We start from the raw sequence: 17,832 nt of genomic DNA, 5'->3' as shown, positions 1-17,832 counted from the left end.
ATAGGCTACAATCCGACCTTTATCAAAGTCGGAAACGTGATGGTACGCGTTTCTCCTCCTTACACGAGGCATCACAACAACGTTTCACCAGGCAACGCCGCTCAACTGTTGTTTGTGTATGAGAAATCGGTTAGAAGCTTTCCTCGTGTCAGCACGTTGTGGGTGTCGCCACCGGCGCCAACCTTGTGTGAATGCTCTGAAAAGCTAATTATTTGCATATCACAACATCTTCTTCCTGTCGGTTAAATTTCGCGTCTGCAGCGCGTCATCTTCGTGGTGTAACAATTTTAACGGCCAGTAGTGTACATTACTGCGTATGGCCCAACAAACAATTTCTTAATTATAAATGCTGCACTGAAGGTTGATGATGATGATGATGTTTGCTTTGTGGGGAGCTCAGCTGCGCGGTCCTCAGCGCCTGTACAAAGTCCCAATTTTTACACAGTCCATTTTTTTTACCCAATCCAATCTAGCCACTGTCGCGAATAATGACGAAGAGGAAATGATGAATACGACACAAACACTCAGTGCCCGGGAAGAGAAAATACCTTACCCAGCCAGGAATCGAACCTGGGACCCCGTGATCCAGAGGCAGCAACTTTTTATTAGTAATTTTGATGAAAAAAAAATTAGTTTCACAGTGCTAACAACAAAACCACCAGTAAGTAAATATCTTAGGAACTTGCACCTAACAAATTTGACATTATAGAAATGTCGCCCAAAGTGTGGCTTAGCAAAAACTGTCATAAGATAAATGGCGCCCAGTGTGGAGATATTAATCGACCGATACAAAAATGGCGTCCAAGGTAATTTTATAACTGCATCACCAAAAGAGTTGCTCCCAATATTCTGGGGCCGAAATTTATAGGACAATCAAGAGTTTTAGAAATCCCCCCCCCGACACACACCACACATACACACACACATATAAGAACACTAGTCAAAAAATTGGTTACACCCAAGAGAGATCACGCCAATGTCGTCTAACACAAGATCTAGGCTTGATAATGTCTTCAATTCAGAGAAATGTGAAATTACATCTTCGTAAGATTAAACCTACTGTATTCAGAAACTTACGAAATAAAGTTACACAATATTCACAAAAATATTTGTTCACATTTCCATAATATTCGATTAGAACAGCAAGTTAAAAATTAGAAAGAGGAAAAAAGTGAGAATGACTGAGAAAATTCAGTTGATTATAAACAAAAATAATCAACAAACAGGGAAAAAATTTCAATAAAGTTTTGTTTAACGTAGATGTCTTCTGCAACACCTTGTTTGTTCACATTTGATGAAGTTACAGGATTTTGTCATTAGCACAGGTCACACCAATATTCAAGAAAGAAAATAGGAGTAACTCATTGAATTACAGACCCATATCACTGACCTCAATTTGCAGTAGGATTTTGGAGCATATACTGTACTCGAAAATTATGAATCACCTTGAAGAAAATGACTTATTGATACATAACCAACACGGATTTAGAAAATATCGTTCTTGTGCAAAACAGCTAGCTCTTTATTCCCATGAAGTAATGAGTGCTGTCGACAAGGGATCTGCCATGTTCCTTGATTTCCAGAAGGCTTTTGAAACCGTTCCTCACAAGCGACTATTAATCAAATTGCGAGCATATGGAGTATCGTCTCAGTTATGTGACTGGTTTCGTGATTTCCTCTCAGAGAGGTCACAGTTCGTAGTGATAGACGGTAAATCATCGAGTTGAACAGAAGTGATATCTGGCGTTCCACAAGGTAGTGTCATAGGCCCCCTGCTGTTCCTGATTTACATAAATGATCTAGAGGATAATCTGAGCAGCCCCCTTAGATTGTTTGCAGATGGCGCTGTAATTTACCGTCTAGTAAAATCATCAGACGATCAACTCCAATTACAAAATGATCTAGAGAGAATTTATCTATGGTGTGAAAAGTGGAAATTGGCACCAAACAAAGAAAAGTGCGAGATCATCCACATGGGTACTAAAAGAAATCCGATAAATTTTGGGTGTACGATAAATCGCACAAATATAAGGGCTGTCGATTCGACTAATTACCTAGGAATTACAATTACGAACAACTTAAATCGGAAAGACCACATAGATAATATTGTGGGGAAGGCGAAACAAAGACTACGCTTTGTTGGCAGGACACTTAGAAAATGCGACAAACCCACTAAAGAGACAGCCTACATTACACTTGTCCGTCCTCTGCTGGAATATTGCTGCTCCGTGCGGGATCCTTACCAGGTAGGATGGACGCACATCGAAAAAGCGCAAAGAAGGGCAGCCCATTTGGTGTTATGGCGCAATAGGGTTAAGAGTGTCACTGATGTGATACGCGAGTTGGGGTGGCAGTCATTGAAACAAAGGCGCTTTTCTTTGCTGCGAGATCTATTTATGAAATTTCAATCACCAACTTTCTCTTCCGAATGGGAAAATATGTTGTTGACACCCACCTACGTAGGGAGAAATTATCATCATAATAAAATAAGAGAAATCAGAGCTCGAATGGAAAGATTTAGGTGTTCCTTTTTCCCACGCGCCATTCGAGAGTTGAATGGTAGAGAAGTAGTATGAAAATGGTTTGATGAACCCTCTGCCAGGCACTTAAGTGTGAATTGTGGAGTAACCATGTAGATATACAGGGTGTTTCAAAAATGACCGGTATATTTGAAACGGCAATAAAAACTAAACGAGTAGCGATAGAAATACACCGTTTGTTGCTATATGCTTGGGACAACAGTACATTTTCAGGCGGACAAACTTTCGAAATTACAGTAGTTACAATTTTCAACAACAGATGGCGCTGCAAGTGATGTGAAAGATATAGAAGACAACGCAGTCTGTGGGTGCGCCATTCTGTACGTCGTCTTTCTGCTGTAAGCGTGTGCTGTTCACAACGTGCAAGTGTGCTGTGGACAACATGGTTTATTCCTTAGAACAGAGGATTTTTCTGGTGTTGGAATTCCACCGCCTAGAACACAGTGTTGTTGCAACAAGACGAAGTTTTCAACGGAGGTTTAATGTAACCAAAGGACCGAAAAGCGATACAATAAAGGATCTGCTTGAAAAATTTCAACGGACTGGGAACGTGACGGATGAACGTGCTGGAAAGGTAGGGCGACCGCGTACGGCAACCACAGAGGGCAACGCGCCGCTAGTGCAGCAGGTGATCCAACAGCGGCGTCGGGTTTCCGTTCGCTGTGTTGCAGCTGCGGTCCAAATGACGCCAACGTACACGTATCGTCTCATGCGCCAGAGTTTACACCTCTATCCATACAAAATTCAAACGCGGTAACCCCTCAGCGCCGCTACCATTGCTGCACGAGAGACATTCGCTAACGATATAGTGCACAGGATTGATGACGGCGATATGCATGTGGGTAGCATTTGGTTTACTGTCGAAGCTTATTTTTACCTGGACGGCTTCGTCAATAAACAGAACTGGCGCATATGAGCAACCGAAAAGCCCCATGTTGCAGTCCCATCGTCCCTGCATCCTCAAAAAGTACTGGTCTGGGCCGCCATTTCTTCCAAAGGAATCATTGGTCCATTTTTCAGATCCGAAACGACTACTGCATCACGCTATCTGGACATTCTTCGTGAATTTGTGGCGGTACAAACAGCCTTAGACGACACTGCGAACATCTCGTGGTTTATGCAAGATGGTGCCCGGCCACATCGCACGGCCGACGTCTTTAATTTGCTGAATGAATATTTCGATGATCGTGTGATTGCTTTGGGCTATCCGAAACATACAGGAGGCGGCGTGGATTGGCCTCCCTATTCGCCAGACATGAACCCCTGTGACTTCTTTCTGTGGGGACACTTGAAAGACCAGGTGTACCGCCAGAATCCAGAAACAATTGAACAGCTGAAGCAGTACATCTCATCTGCATGTGAAGCCATTCCGCCAGACACGTTGTCAAAGGTTTCGGGTAATTTCATTCAGAGACTACGCCATATTATTGCTACGCATGGTGGATATGTGGAAAATATCATGCTATAGAGTTTCCCAGACCGCAGCGCCATCTGTTGTTGACAATTGTAACTACTGTAATTTCGAAAGTTTGTCTGCCTGAAAATGTACTGTTGTCCCAAGCATATTGCAACAAACGGTGTATTTCTATCGCTGCTCGTTTAGTTTTTATTACCGTTTCAAATATACCGGTCATTTTTGAAACACCCTGTAGATGTAGATTTTCAGGCCTTCTCATTTTTGTTTAGGTAAATTTCTGGCTGCTTACGGCCACGTTTGCGTTGCGTTGAAAATCCGCGAGCGATTGTCAGATCGGTTCAAAATGGTTCCAATGGCTCTGAGCACTATGGGACTTAACATCTGTGGTCATCAGTTCCCTAGAACTTACAACTACTTAAACGTAACTAACCTAAGGACATCACACACATCCATACCCGAGGAGGATTCGAACCTGCGACCGTAGCGATCACGCGATTCCAGACTGAAGCGCCTAGAACCGCTGGTCACACCGTCCGGCGTTAGATCGGGCCCTTCATGCAGGTCTAAAAAAGCATTACGCGCAAGTGCCAGAGGAAAGATTGAGGGCACTATTTCGACGTTGTTCTGTACCATCCGTCCATACCGCCTGCAGAACAGCGCCAAAACAGACGCTGCAGTAATCGTGCAGCTCCTCATAAGCTACACATTTACATAGTCGATAACAAGCAACGCTGAGTTTGTGTGTAGAGCGACGCCACGGGACAGTGGATGACTGGAAACGACTGATTTGGAGTGATGAATAACGCCATACCCTCTGACAATATGACGGAGGAATTTGGGTCTGGCACATGTCTGGAGAACGCTACCTGCCATCAAATTTAGGGGCAACAGTGCAATACGGAGGAGGTGGTGTTGTGGCAAGGAGGGATCTTTCGCAGTTAGGGTGTGCTCGCCTTGTGCTTAAGAAACGTCTAAATGTGGCTGGCCGGCTCACCGACCCTCGTCGATCTGGGGCCGCCGCATTTCCCCGTCCCAGAGGAGGAGGAGGAGGAGGAGGAGGAGGAGGAGGAGATTAGTGTGTAACATCCCGTCGACGACGAGGTGGTTAGAGACGGAGCACAGACGCAGGTTAGGGAAGGATGGATATGGAAAGTGGCCGTGACCTTTCGAAGGAACCATCCCGGCATTTGCGGGAAAATCACGGAAAACTTAAATCATTTCTAGCGGACGCGGGTTTGAACCATCGTCATCCCGAAAGCGAGTCCACTGTGCTAACCACAGCGCCACCCCACTCGGTCCCGTCCCACAAGGGGCGTTTTCATACACGGGGCTATCCGGGTGGGTTAGAGAACGAAAATCTGTTCTGTAAAAATCAACGTATATTGTGGAAAGAGAGATCTTGCGAAACTCAGCTAGCTCGATTGCTCCATCGGATCAAGAGTGCCGTAGACAACGGCGCTCAGGTTGATGCCGTGTTCCTAGACTTCGGGACGGCATTTAACACGGTCCAGCACGGTCGTTTAGTGAACAACGTAGGAGCTTACCGAGTATCGGACCAGATTTGTGACTGAATTCATAACTTCCTTGCAGGTAGAACTCAACACGTCGTTGTTAACGGAACAGAATCGGCAGCTGTATAGGGAATCTCAGGAGTGTCCCATCGAAGTGTGATAGAAAAATTACTATGATATTTTCACTCTGCAGCGGAGTGTGCGGTGATATGAAACTTCCTGGCAGATTAAAACTGTGTGCCGGATCGAGACTCGAACTGGGGTCGTGAGTCGTGCTTTGATAGCTCAGTTAGTCAGCCCTCAGCGGTTCGGTCGGTGTTTACGTCGCTGCCGCACGAGCGCGCGAGAGGTGCATGCGTTAAGTGTGTAGCGGTGTGCCGCGATAATACATACAACGAATCATGGCCTTGTCGTTCCGCAAATCGACACTGAAATTCAGTTTTGTTCACGAATTTGCCCGACCGAAGGCTTACGAGACAGAACGTTATTTACGGGACGAGGTAAAAATCGAACCTGACGTTCTAGTTGGACCACACTTACGTATAGTCAGCAGCGTGGTCTATGTCAAGCTAATCAATGAAGCGGCATGTGACGAACTACTATTCCGATACCCACAAGGACTTCGTTTCTGTCATGCAGACGGGAATGTTGGAGCGGTTACAGTTGAACACGCCGGCATGGGATTACGAATTATCCGCGCCTTTGGGCTTCCATTCGAAGTGAAGAATTGGTGACAGACGTCCTGCGTCCTTACGGAACGGTCCTATCGCATGTGGCTGAAAAATGGACGAGTTTCAAAAACGTATCCTGCTCTCAACGGCGTCAGACAAATACGGATGCAAGGGTGGCCAGCGGGACGGTGACACGACCTTCCGATGACGATGCTAGAAGAAGACCCACCGCCGTGGGGAACAGATGATGCTGGAGGAACTGTTCCTACACACTCTGCCGGTGTAAGAGCGGAAGAGTGCATGGAATAACGACAAACCATATGAGGAGACGGCGGGTGATGTTAGAAAGAAAGCAGCCTGCGTACAGAAGAATTAGCGACCGTAAGGTGCCCCATCTACGTTGACAGCCATGTAACAAGCTTATCGGATAGGGTCTGTTAACATCAATAGCACTGGGACGCCGGTAAAACTCAAGATGCTCAGTGACATGATAAAAGCTGCATATTTAGACACAGCGCCATTACAGGAAATTCGGGTGCTTCTCGCCCCCCCCCCCTCCCCTCGGACTTTTACGGTTACGATATTTACTGTTCCCCATGTGACGAGAGAGGCGTTGGCCTGCGATACTATTGAAGCAAGGGATACGTGCAGACAAAGTAGAGTATTTGCCTTCTGCCCATGGTACGGCCGTGACCATACGTGGAATACGTTTGATCAATATATATGCACCCTCCGGCTCGGATAAGAGAAAGGACAGAGAAGATTTTTACGCCCATGAGGATACACCGTTGTTCCGGAGACGATACGATGCTTGCATACTCGACGGAGATTTTAATTGTGTGCTCAACAGAAAGGACCAACATCCTAACTATGCTCCTAGCCAAGAATTTCGGGAGCTGTTCAACGGGATGGAATTAGTCGATACATGGGACCTGAAGTATCGCAACCAACCAGATATACATTTTTTACGAGCCATTCCGCGAGCCGTTTGGATCGGATCTACGTTTCAAGGGCGTTAGCGATGTCGACGGCGGACGCAGAAATCTGGCCGACCGCGTTTACACACCATGAGGCATATATTTGTACGGTTAACTTTGATAGACAGCAGGTATGGAGAAGAAGGGGTAATTGGAAGATGAACGTCTCCCACATGCGTGATGCAGAATGCCGACGCATGGTGGAGGACGCGTAGCATGGCTGCCTCCGTCGACGAAATTCTTACGGTACTGTCCTGAAGTGGTGGATCGAGTGCGCGAAGCCAGCTCTCCGGAGGACATTAATAGGTTATGGGAAGGAGGTTTCTCAATGGCCGTGCACGACCACTGACTTTTACTTTACGGCCCTCCGGGAACTGTTCGCTCAACCACCTACACCAGAAGGCCAGAGGGCCGTCCACCGAGTCAAGGCGAAGCTGGTACAACTTGCGACACTGAGGATTGCGGGTACGATGATACGCGTGAGGTCGCAGGATTGCCTGCCCAGTGAGGTTCCCTCGATGCATTATGTGATAAAGGAAAGAAGAAGAAGACGAAGGACGTTAATTCATGAGATCGATCTTGGCGATGGCCATCGTTTTTTTTTTTAGCACAAATGGACATAGCACAGGCATTCACGGATCATTTTAGCAGATTCTGTGCGAGCGACAGAGAGGGCCGGAGGAAGCTGGGGAACGTCCTGGAAGAGATCCCAGATGTGACACGTGTGAGCGGGGAAGCGGACGTGTTATCTGAAATTACGTGTGAGGTGCTGGAGGAAGCGATTACACGAGGTGCCTCCAACAAGTCCCCAGGTACAGACGGGTTCCCGTTGAAATTTTACCGTGCCTGACTGATGTCGTCGCCCTCGCGGCTGCATGCCGCCTCCGAGGGGGGAGGGCATTGGTTGCTATAGATTTCGATCATGCTTTTGATCGAGTGGATCATGTGTACCTCGCGGCGGTGATGAATAGGATGGGTGTCTCGCCATTACTGACCACTGTAGGGACGTAGCTGTTGCATGAAGCAAGATCAGCGATGGTGATCAATAGAGGGAGAACAGAGTATTTTAAGATCTTAAGATCAGTCAGACAGGATTGCCCGTTGTCGATCCTCCTATATGCGATCGCCTTAGGACCATGCCTCGCTGGCCTTCGCCGCTGTCTTACCGGGATATTCCTGTGGCATCTATCATTCAAATGTAGAGCGTATGCGGATGACATTGTGTTCCTGTCCGGAATGAGGGGGAGACAGAATCAGCACTTGATTGGCTACAGACGTATGGGATGGCAGCACGCATGTGGAGCGTGGACTAGAACCAGTAACGGAAGTACCCTTGCCTGTGGCGCAAACCCTCCGATGTTTGGGTATCGCGTTTCATAAGGAGACGGCAGGAACGGCTGCGGACAACTACCGACGGCTGTTGCTCAGGGCCCGCATGTCAGTACGACTAAACGCCCTACGGTCTGGATATGCTGCAGCGAGTGCCACTCGTCAACCTTATCTCGCTCCCATGATGTGCCACCTGACACACCTTCTCCCGTTGACGCGCACGATGGCTATGAGGATTCATGCGGCTTTTGGGTACTTTGTAAGTCTGGGACAGCTCTTTAAGGTGCAGCACAACTCGCTTACCATCCCAGCACGAGAAGGGAGCGTTGGTTTAGTGAAAGTGCACGAGAAGGCGCGTGCCATGTATATTAATACTATGCTAAAACGGTGGCGCAACAGGAATCACTCGCTTATGGGGACGATCATCGAAGAACTAGTACCAACATCGCATCTTCCTCCAGTCACTGTCGGCTATATATCGTCCCATTTAACGTACGTGCGCACGTTACTTGTTGAACACAGTTACGTTCGAGAGCGTTTACCGACGTCCCGACAGTCGACATCGAAGGACGTGTACCATCTGCTACTTCGACAATCGTCCAGAACAGGGTGGAACGGAAACATCCAGCCGTTAATTGGCACGTGGTGTGGCGCACGATACACTACCCCCCAAACCCCCACTTACCTGCAACAGTCAGGTCAAAAATGGTTCAAGTGGCTCTAAGCACTATGGGACTTAACGTCTGGGGTCATCAGTCCCCTAGACTTAGAAACTACTTAAACCTAACTAACCTAATGACATCACACACATCCATGCCCGAGGCAAGATTCGAACCTGCGACCGTAGCAGCAGCGCGGTTCCGGACTGAAGCGCCTAGAACCGCTCGGCCACAACGGCCGGCCAGTAAGGTCAACATGGTACATTGTAGTGAACCGGAAATACTCGACGAATGACAAAAAGTACGCAATACATTTGGCAGATTCGCCCACGTGTCAGCAATGCGGCATGCTGGATACGGACGACCACCGGCTGGTCTGCGGCGAGGCGTTGGCTGTCTGGTCTCCAGCAAGGAAGATAATAGCGTTCATGCGGCGCACTATATATACAGCAATATCTTCCGACATACTATTTTTTCCAGAGGAAACGTATTTTCCGCGTCATAAGACGAACGCAGTGGCATGGATCACATGTACGAAGGTCCATACATATATACAGACACACGTCTGAACGTACTGGATTGCTGGTAATACTTGCAAGATGGACACACAAAACTGTTACAGCTACGAAAGTACAAGAACTGGTATGCCAATTTCCTGGGAATGTTTTTTGCGGACCCGCCATATACTTGGGGCGCGCCAGATGCGCAAAGATGAGCGGCGGTGCTTTCGTTATGAAACCGATCAAGTAAAGTGATCAGCTAAGGAAAACTACGTGAGTACGCGACCCAGTAAGAACTAACACTTGCACATTTAGAAATCGAATGTTTCTTGGAATTTTGTTTTAATATCTATAAATACTGTTCTTAAGGGTGCCGGAGGTGGCCCCACTTGACTTTCTTGCTATTTCATGCTGCATGGTAGGACGGCAGACGGGTTCCTTCCAGGACAGTTATAATGTATAAGAACGTGCTATGGTTTTGTGGATAATAAAGGTTTCTGTTTCTCCTATTTTTCTTAAAAACAAAATAAAAAATACTAAAAATGGTAATGCGACTGCAAAAAAAAAAAAAAAAACTGTTAAGTGAGTAAGCGCCTGGTTTCATGGACGCGTCTGTCCTCCACATGAAAAAAAATTAAAAGTAAAGTCGGTAGAGCACTTTCCGGCGAAAGGTAAAGGTCACGAGTTCGAGTCTCGGTCTGGCACACAGTATTAATCTTCCAGACAGTTTTAGTAAAGTTGCTGTTTAGAATACACATATAAATGAATAACATCGCAAGCTCCGTGAGGCGCTTTGCAGATGATATGGTTGTCTGTAAGAGGGTAGCAACGCTGTAAGACTGCAGCGAACTGCAAGAAGACTGTAGAAGATTAACGAATAGTGCTTAGACTGACAGTGAACCCTGAACACATATAAATGTGACGTATTGCGCATACAGAAGACAAGAAATCCGCTATTGTACACTTATGCTATTGGTGACAAACCGCTGGAAACAGTAAGTACTGTAAAAAACCCAGGATTAACCAGCCTCAGCGACCTTCAGTGGAATGACCACAGAAAACAAATAGCAGGAAAAGTGCATGACAGATTCATAGGAAGCGATGTAATATATCCACGAAAGAAGTGGTTTAAAAACACTTGTTCAACTGATTATTGAGTGCTGTTCATTAGTCATAGATCCTTACCAGGTAGGACTTATAGAAGAGAAGATGTGCATCACGGAGAGGTTTATTACTGAGTCAGAGAATATACTTCTTCCCACATACGTCTCGCGAAATGAGCACAACGAGAATATCCGAGAAATTAGAATTAATACAGAGAGTTACCGATAATCATTCCTCCCAATCGCCGTTCACGAATGGGACAGGGAAGGGCGGGGGGGGGGGGGGGGGAGGGGAAGTGGAGTCAGATAATAGTATCAGAAGTAGACCTGCCACACACTGTGACGTACGTTACGTAGCATAGATGCAAATGTAGATGTACATTTTAAAATAATACAGGTATTTGTTTTACATTCGAAGATCCAGTGCACCTGTTCTATTAAAATACTGTTCTATATACAATATCATCTGATAAATAACAATTAATTTACTCATACATAATAATTATCTTACATCTATGTCTATATCTACATACATACTCCGCAAGCCACCGTGCGGTAGGTGGCGGAGGTTACCCTGTCTGTATGCCTCCGCATGAGACCCAGTTTTCATATCTTATCTTTGTTGTCCTTAAGCGAAATGTATGTTGGTGGCATTAACACTTATGTGTTGTTCGAAACTACTGGTAACAAATCAACAAATCTAGAAGCCTGCCTCTGAATTGCTTCGATGTCTTTCTTCAATCCGACCTGGTACCGACACCAAACACTCGAGCAGTACTCAACAGTAGGTCGCACTAGCGTCCCACATGCGGCCTCCTTTACAGGTGAACCACACTTTCCCAAAATACTCGCAATAAACCGAAGTCGATCATGGGCTTTCCTCCCACAATCCTCACATGCTCGTTCCACTTCATATTGCTTTGCAACATTTCGCCCAGATATTTAAACGACGTAACTGTGTCAAGCAGGATACTACTAATGCTGCATCCGTACATTACAGATTTGTTTTTCCTGTTCATCCTCTTTAACATACACTTTTCTACATTTAGTGAGTGCTACCATTCATCACACCAACTAGAAATTTTGTCTACGGTATTTTGTATCCTCCTACAGTCACTCAACTTTGACACCTTCTTGCACACTATGGCATCTTCAGCAAACAGTCATAGATTCCTGTTCACCTTGTCTGCCAGATCATTTATATACAGGGTGTCCCACTCAAACCTCCCCGATTTCAAAGACCCAGGAAAAAAACCACAGTAGATGTGACAATGACAAATGCACCACATTGTAGACCACCTCAAAGAATTTATTTATTTATCAGCAGTACACCTCTACATGTGGACCATTTGCAGCACGAAGAATATCGAGCCTATATTCAATTTCTTGCCAAGTTCTTTGTAACATTTCCTCTGTTATTGTTGCAATCACATTAGTGATATGATACCACAATGTAGGAATATTGTCCACTTTGGTCACATACATGCGGTCCTTTACGAATCTCCACATGAAGAAATCACGTGGTGTAATGTCGGGTGAACGTGGTGGCCAGGCAATGGGTCCTCCGCGTGCGATCCAATGGTTGGAAAATTTCCTATCAGTTTCCTATCCAGAAACATGTGAACAGCCGTTGACCAATGTGGCGGAGCTCCATCTTGTTGAAAAATGATGTTGGGTTGCAAGTCTTGTATCTGAGGGTACACAAACTGCTACTACATGTCCAGATACACTGACCCATTCAATGTTTGTTCCACAAAGAAGAATGGTCCAACAACTCTGTCGTGCATTTGGCCACAACAGGCATTTCGTTTAGGGCTATCGTGAACATGTTCAATGACAACGTGCAGATTTTGCGAACCCCAAATCCGAAAACCATGCCTATTAACCCTTCCTGGTAGATGAAAGGTTGCCTCATCTGAGAATGAACATCTTTCCAGGAAGCTGGCATCCATATCAATATGCTGCAGCATATCTGCAGCAAATTGTTGTCAGTGTGGTTTGTCGTTCGGCGTCAGATGTTGCAGAATTTGCATTTTGTAAGCACACGTACGAAGATGCTGGTGAACTACTCGATGCAAAGTTGATTGAGGTACACCAAGTTGCCTAGATGCTTGACGAATTGACTTATGTGTGCTTCTGAGAAACGTTTGTCTGATGTCCTCCACTGTCTCTTCTGAAACTCAGTAACGTGCATTGCCAGAATGTTTCAGGACACTTCCTGTTGCCAGAAATTTCCTATACCATTCCTTAATTGTTTTCACATCAAGTGAACACATTCATACACACGACGATGATTTCTTTGCACAGTAATGGCGATTTTGTTTCTGCAAACCATACTTGTGCGCACTGCTGTGGAGTCGCCATTTTCACTTCATGCGACCATGCTGCATCCTGGCGACGATACTTTGCACTTCTGACGTGGGAGTACAAATTCTTTGAGATGCTCTACAATGTGGTGCATTTTTCACTGTCGTATCTACTGTGGTTTTTCTCTCCTGGGTCCTTGAAATCAGGGAGGTTTGAGTGGGACACACTGTATCTACAAAATAGCTGCGTTCCTATGACATTTCCTGGGGCACTCCTGGCGATATCCTTGTCTCTGACGAACACTCGTCTTCGAGGACAACATACTGGGTTGTATGCTTAAGAAATCTCCGAGTCACTCACATACGCTTGCACCGTTGCTAAGAGTCTGGAGTGGGGCACTGTGTCAAATGCCAGCCGGAAATCTAGAAATATGGAATCTGCCTGTTGCCCTTCATCTGTGGTTCGCAGTATATCCTGTAAGAAAAGGGTAAGCTGAGTGTCACACGAGCGAGCTCTGTAAAACGGAGCTGATTCGTGGATATAAGCTTTTCTGTTCAAGAAAATCTATTATATTCAAACTGAGAATATGTTCAAAGATTCTGCAGCAAACCGACGTTAGTGATATTGGCCTGTAATTTTGAGGGTCTGTTCTTTTACCCTTCTAATATGCAAGAGTCACTTGCGCTTTCTTCCAGTCGCTTGGGACTTTGAGCTTGGCGAGAGTTTTACGATAAATGCAAGTTAAGTAAAGGACCAATGCCGCAGGGTACTTTTTGTAAAACCGAACTCGTATTCCATCCAGACTTGGCGACTTATATGTTTCTCTACACCACGGATGCTTATTACTATGTCATCCATACGGGAGTCTGTTCGATGGTCAAATAACGGTGTGATTATACGATTCACCTGCGTGAGTGATTTCTTAAACGCGAAATTTAAAATTTCGGTTTTTGTTTTGCTGCCTCCAAAAACCACAACAGAATGGTCAATGATTGACTGGATGGAAGCCTTAGACCCGCTTAGTTATGTTACATAGGACCAGAATTTTCTCAGGTTCTCTGCCAAATGCAAGTATCTCCACTAACCTTTGCCTGTCGTCATCTTTGGTTTCTCCTTTGAACCAAGAGTGCAACAGTCTTTGTTTCCTCAGCATTTACCGAATTTCGTTGTTAAACCATGATGCATGGATGTGTGTGATGTCCTTAGGTTAGTTAGGTTTAAGTAGTTCTAAGTTCTAGGGGCCTGATGACCTTAGACGTTAAGTCCCATAGTGCTCAGAGCCATTTTTGAAACCATGATGGGTTTTTTCCGCCCTTAATTCACGTACTAGGCACATAGTTCACGAGACAAGGTTTACAGTCTGTTTAAGCTTTGTCCATATTTCCTCTACACCAGTATAAGTGATGTCAATTCGCTGTCTAAGTGAGATGCCTACAAACTGCTTATCTGTTGTTTCTAGCAGAAACACGCTCCTAGTTTCCTGATTGACTAATTAACTTCCACAACCACAATTGCTATAATAGCATCATCCCCATCTCTATAGTGACGCTGTCGATAAGGTCCGGACCGTATTTTGCATAGGACTTTAAGGTTCCTGGCTTTCGATATCTGTCCTAATTTCAACCAAACAAAAAAGTCGAAAAGAATTCTCAGGTTCAGGTTTAACCTACATTTTTACCCGGGCACAAGTAGGTATTCTCGCTCTTTCTCACACGATTTTGTGGCAATCATGGGTGCGGATTCCTCGATGTACATCTACATCTATTCTCTGCAAACCACCTTAGGGTGCGTGGAAGTTGTTCCTTCTGGTTGCCGTATTACAATTATATACGAACTTCACTATAAACTTTCCCAACGCGATAAAACCCTTCAGATGTTGTCTCTGTAGATTCTTTACAATCCCAAGGCATTTCATTATGGCCAGGGGACTTGCATTTTACGTAGGCCATCATTGTTACTGTTAAATTTTTGATTATTGCTCAAAATCTTTGTCTTCAAATATGGGTGTTTAGTATAACAAATTGAGTATGAACTGAAAACAACAGGAAAAAATTAAAACTTAGTGACATCAAATGCATTCATTATCTTCCTCTTCATCTGTAGGCCTTTCTCGTTTTAACGAACCACTTTTTAACGAACGGTCCCTTTTTAATTACGCGAACTGTAGCTTCCGCGAGAAACAACACTTACAAACACTACTGTTTTAATATAGAATATTGAATAGGTAAACAACACGGTCTGTGAAAGCACTGGTAATAAATTAACAATGGCCGATTGTCGTCTGAAATGCCAGTTTCTGTGTAAAGTGACTGTCAGTTGTCAGCTGCAAAGAGGCAGCGCGCGCAGTCTAATGGCATACAGCAGAACTATTTTCCTCTATCCAATTCAAGTTTTGCGCTAGTGTGTGCTAGTGTCAGTTGGCTCTAGGAAGACGCTAGACGCAAAAGTTAGCGTTAGCTAAAGCTCAGCTCATTCAGGAAGCGGCCAAAACAAAAAATCTGTTATCAAACGAAATATATTTAATATATATTTTATATTCTAATAGCGTCTTGCGGACCCCTCCGGCATAGCTCGCGAACCCCTGGGCGTCCGCGGACCACCTATTGGGAACCACTGCTCTAGACAAAATTCACGATCGTACGCAAGTAATACTTCACTAACTATACGTTATAGCACCCACGGTCGACAAATGATTTGCTTATGCTAAGACAGAAATGCAACACCCATTCATTGAACAAGTGCGCCGTCTCATCTGTACCCATCAGCTTACAAATTTCTACGTACCTTGTCCTTTTTGTACGCAGTTCACGTCCGCTGCTGTTGGCCTGGCACTGTGCGAGCTGAGATGTCCGACTGGAAGGTGCGGCGGCTGAGGGAGATAAACGGCGCTAGGATTTACAGCGACCTTCACTAGCCTGTTGGCCTCGCCCGCTGCTGGGACGCACCACAGCCAAACAGAATCCAGTTCGACTCGAAGATCGGCTTGCGGAAAAGAAATATCGAATCCTCGAACAAAAGATGGATAGGGAGCCACCATAATTTAGTAAAACTGGCCAAGAGAATTATATTTGCGCAGGCGACGCTCCAGTCATACAGCGAAGACATACGAACGAGCGACCGGACCGCTTTGGAGAATTTTTATATTTTGGCTGCTCCAATGAAAGCCGTCATATGGTTTCCAACTAAGCAAGGTGACATAATGATTATGACACTGGACTCGAAGCAGATCCAAATCGTCCGTAGTCTCCCACAAAATACCAAGCAACATAGGACACATTTTGAACTTGTTTTAAATAAATTAATAATTTTATCTAGTTTTAATAATTAAGCTTCAATAAAATTTGAATTAAATATGTGTATCTAGCCTACTAGTAATGTTTTATCTTCAAGAAAATTTGAATATCGTATATGTAAATTGTAATTTCTCTTTCTATTCAGTGTCGTCCTGCTTTTTAGCAACGTCCTCTTGTTTAAACATTAGCTTCCTTCTTGCGCGACATTTCGCGTCTTGAGCGGCAACTCTGACCACAAACATGTCACTCCGCTGTGTCAAATCAGCTCTTCCTTAATTAATATAAAAATCACAAAACCTTAAGTCATATTTGAATGAGAATTCACGAAGTTCCAAAATCCCTCACACTCACGTGTCGTGAAACTTAAATGCTTAACTTAGACGTAGACTTTATGTGGTATAGCATGTTTCACCACTGAAAGACGGCTCTTACACCCGTTATATCCTCCTGCAGACACAGCACACTGTCAGGTTAAGCTTCCATAGCGCGCCTAATACCAAAGTATTATTTCCAAAATACGGCTTATCGAAGCTCATGTTACTGCAACTGGTTCTTTGGCAAACAATACTTCATTAATACACTGTACTGTACAGTCTGCACACACAGCTTTTATGAAGTTCAGAGCCAGTCTTGCATTCTTTGCAGTTGTTGGCAATGCACTAGTAATCTAGTCGTAGCCCATCGAGCGAGCAGCCGCCACCTAGTTTGCATACGGCGTTCAGTTTAGACGTTTTTTTGCATGTTTCTTGAAGGAGTGAATAACAGCTGTCTGTTTTGGGTACTGATAAATTAATCTTTTCGTACGTGTCTGCGTATTTTGCGAGTTTTAGTGGGGCTGTGTGGTTCAGTTGTCTCCAATGGGATCATACACTGTGGTATTCAAACTAACCTCTGAGTTGTTGACAGCTTAACCTTAGTGGAGAGTGATCCGAATTTGTACAGTAGTATTCCAGTCCTTAGCGGAGAAACATCAGTATATAGTTTTATATTAAGTGCCAGTCTCAGTCCTTTGATACATGCTTCTATTTATCAATAGCTGTTGCGACCCACAAACCTAACATCAATAGCTGTTTTCATATGGTCAGTACTGAATAGTTCTTCTCATAACATATGTAGACAAGTTTAATGTGCTGCGAATACATAGAAAGAAAGATCCTTTATCATTTAGCTACAATATAGCAGGTCAGCAACTGGAAGCAGTTAATTCCATAAATTATCTAGGAGTAGGCATTAGGAGTGATTTAAAATGGAAAGATCATATAAAGTTGATCGTCGGTAAAGCAGATGCCAGACTGAGATTCATTGGAAGAATCCTAAGGAAATGCAATCCGAAAACAAAGGAAGAAGGTTACAGCACACTTGTTTGCCCACTGCTTGAATATTGCTCAGCAGTGTGGGATCCGTACCAGATAGGGTTGATAGAAGAGATACAGAAGATCCAATGGAGAGCAGCGCATTTCGTTACAGGATCGTTTAGTAATCGCGAAAGCATTACAGAGATGATAGATAAACTCCAGTGGAAGAC

General features: G+C 44.7%; 1 protein-coding gene across 1 annotated transcript in view; it reads right to left on the bottom strand.

Moving 5' to 3' along the window:
• The window catches only part of LOC126162691 (probable imidazolonepropionase), a 191,658-nt gene extending 175,729 nt beyond the window's left edge, over positions 1 to 15,929 (bottom strand). The window contains exon 1 of the mRNA XM_049919344.1: positions 15,799 to 15,929. The gene's annotated coding sequence lies outside the window, so the exon portion shown is untranslated. The remainder of the gene's footprint in view (positions 1 to 15,798) is intronic.
• Between the last annotated feature and the right edge of the window lie 1,903 nt (positions 15,930 to 17,832).

Source organism: Schistocerca cancellata, chromosome 2, assembly GCF_023864275.1.
Source record: "Schistocerca cancellata isolate TAMUIC-IGC-003103 chromosome 2, iqSchCanc2.1, whole genome shotgun sequence".
Taxonomy (NCBI): Eukaryota; Metazoa; Arthropoda; class Insecta; order Orthoptera; family Acrididae; genus Schistocerca; species Schistocerca cancellata.
This window is presented reverse-complemented; position numbering and strand designations above follow the sequence as displayed.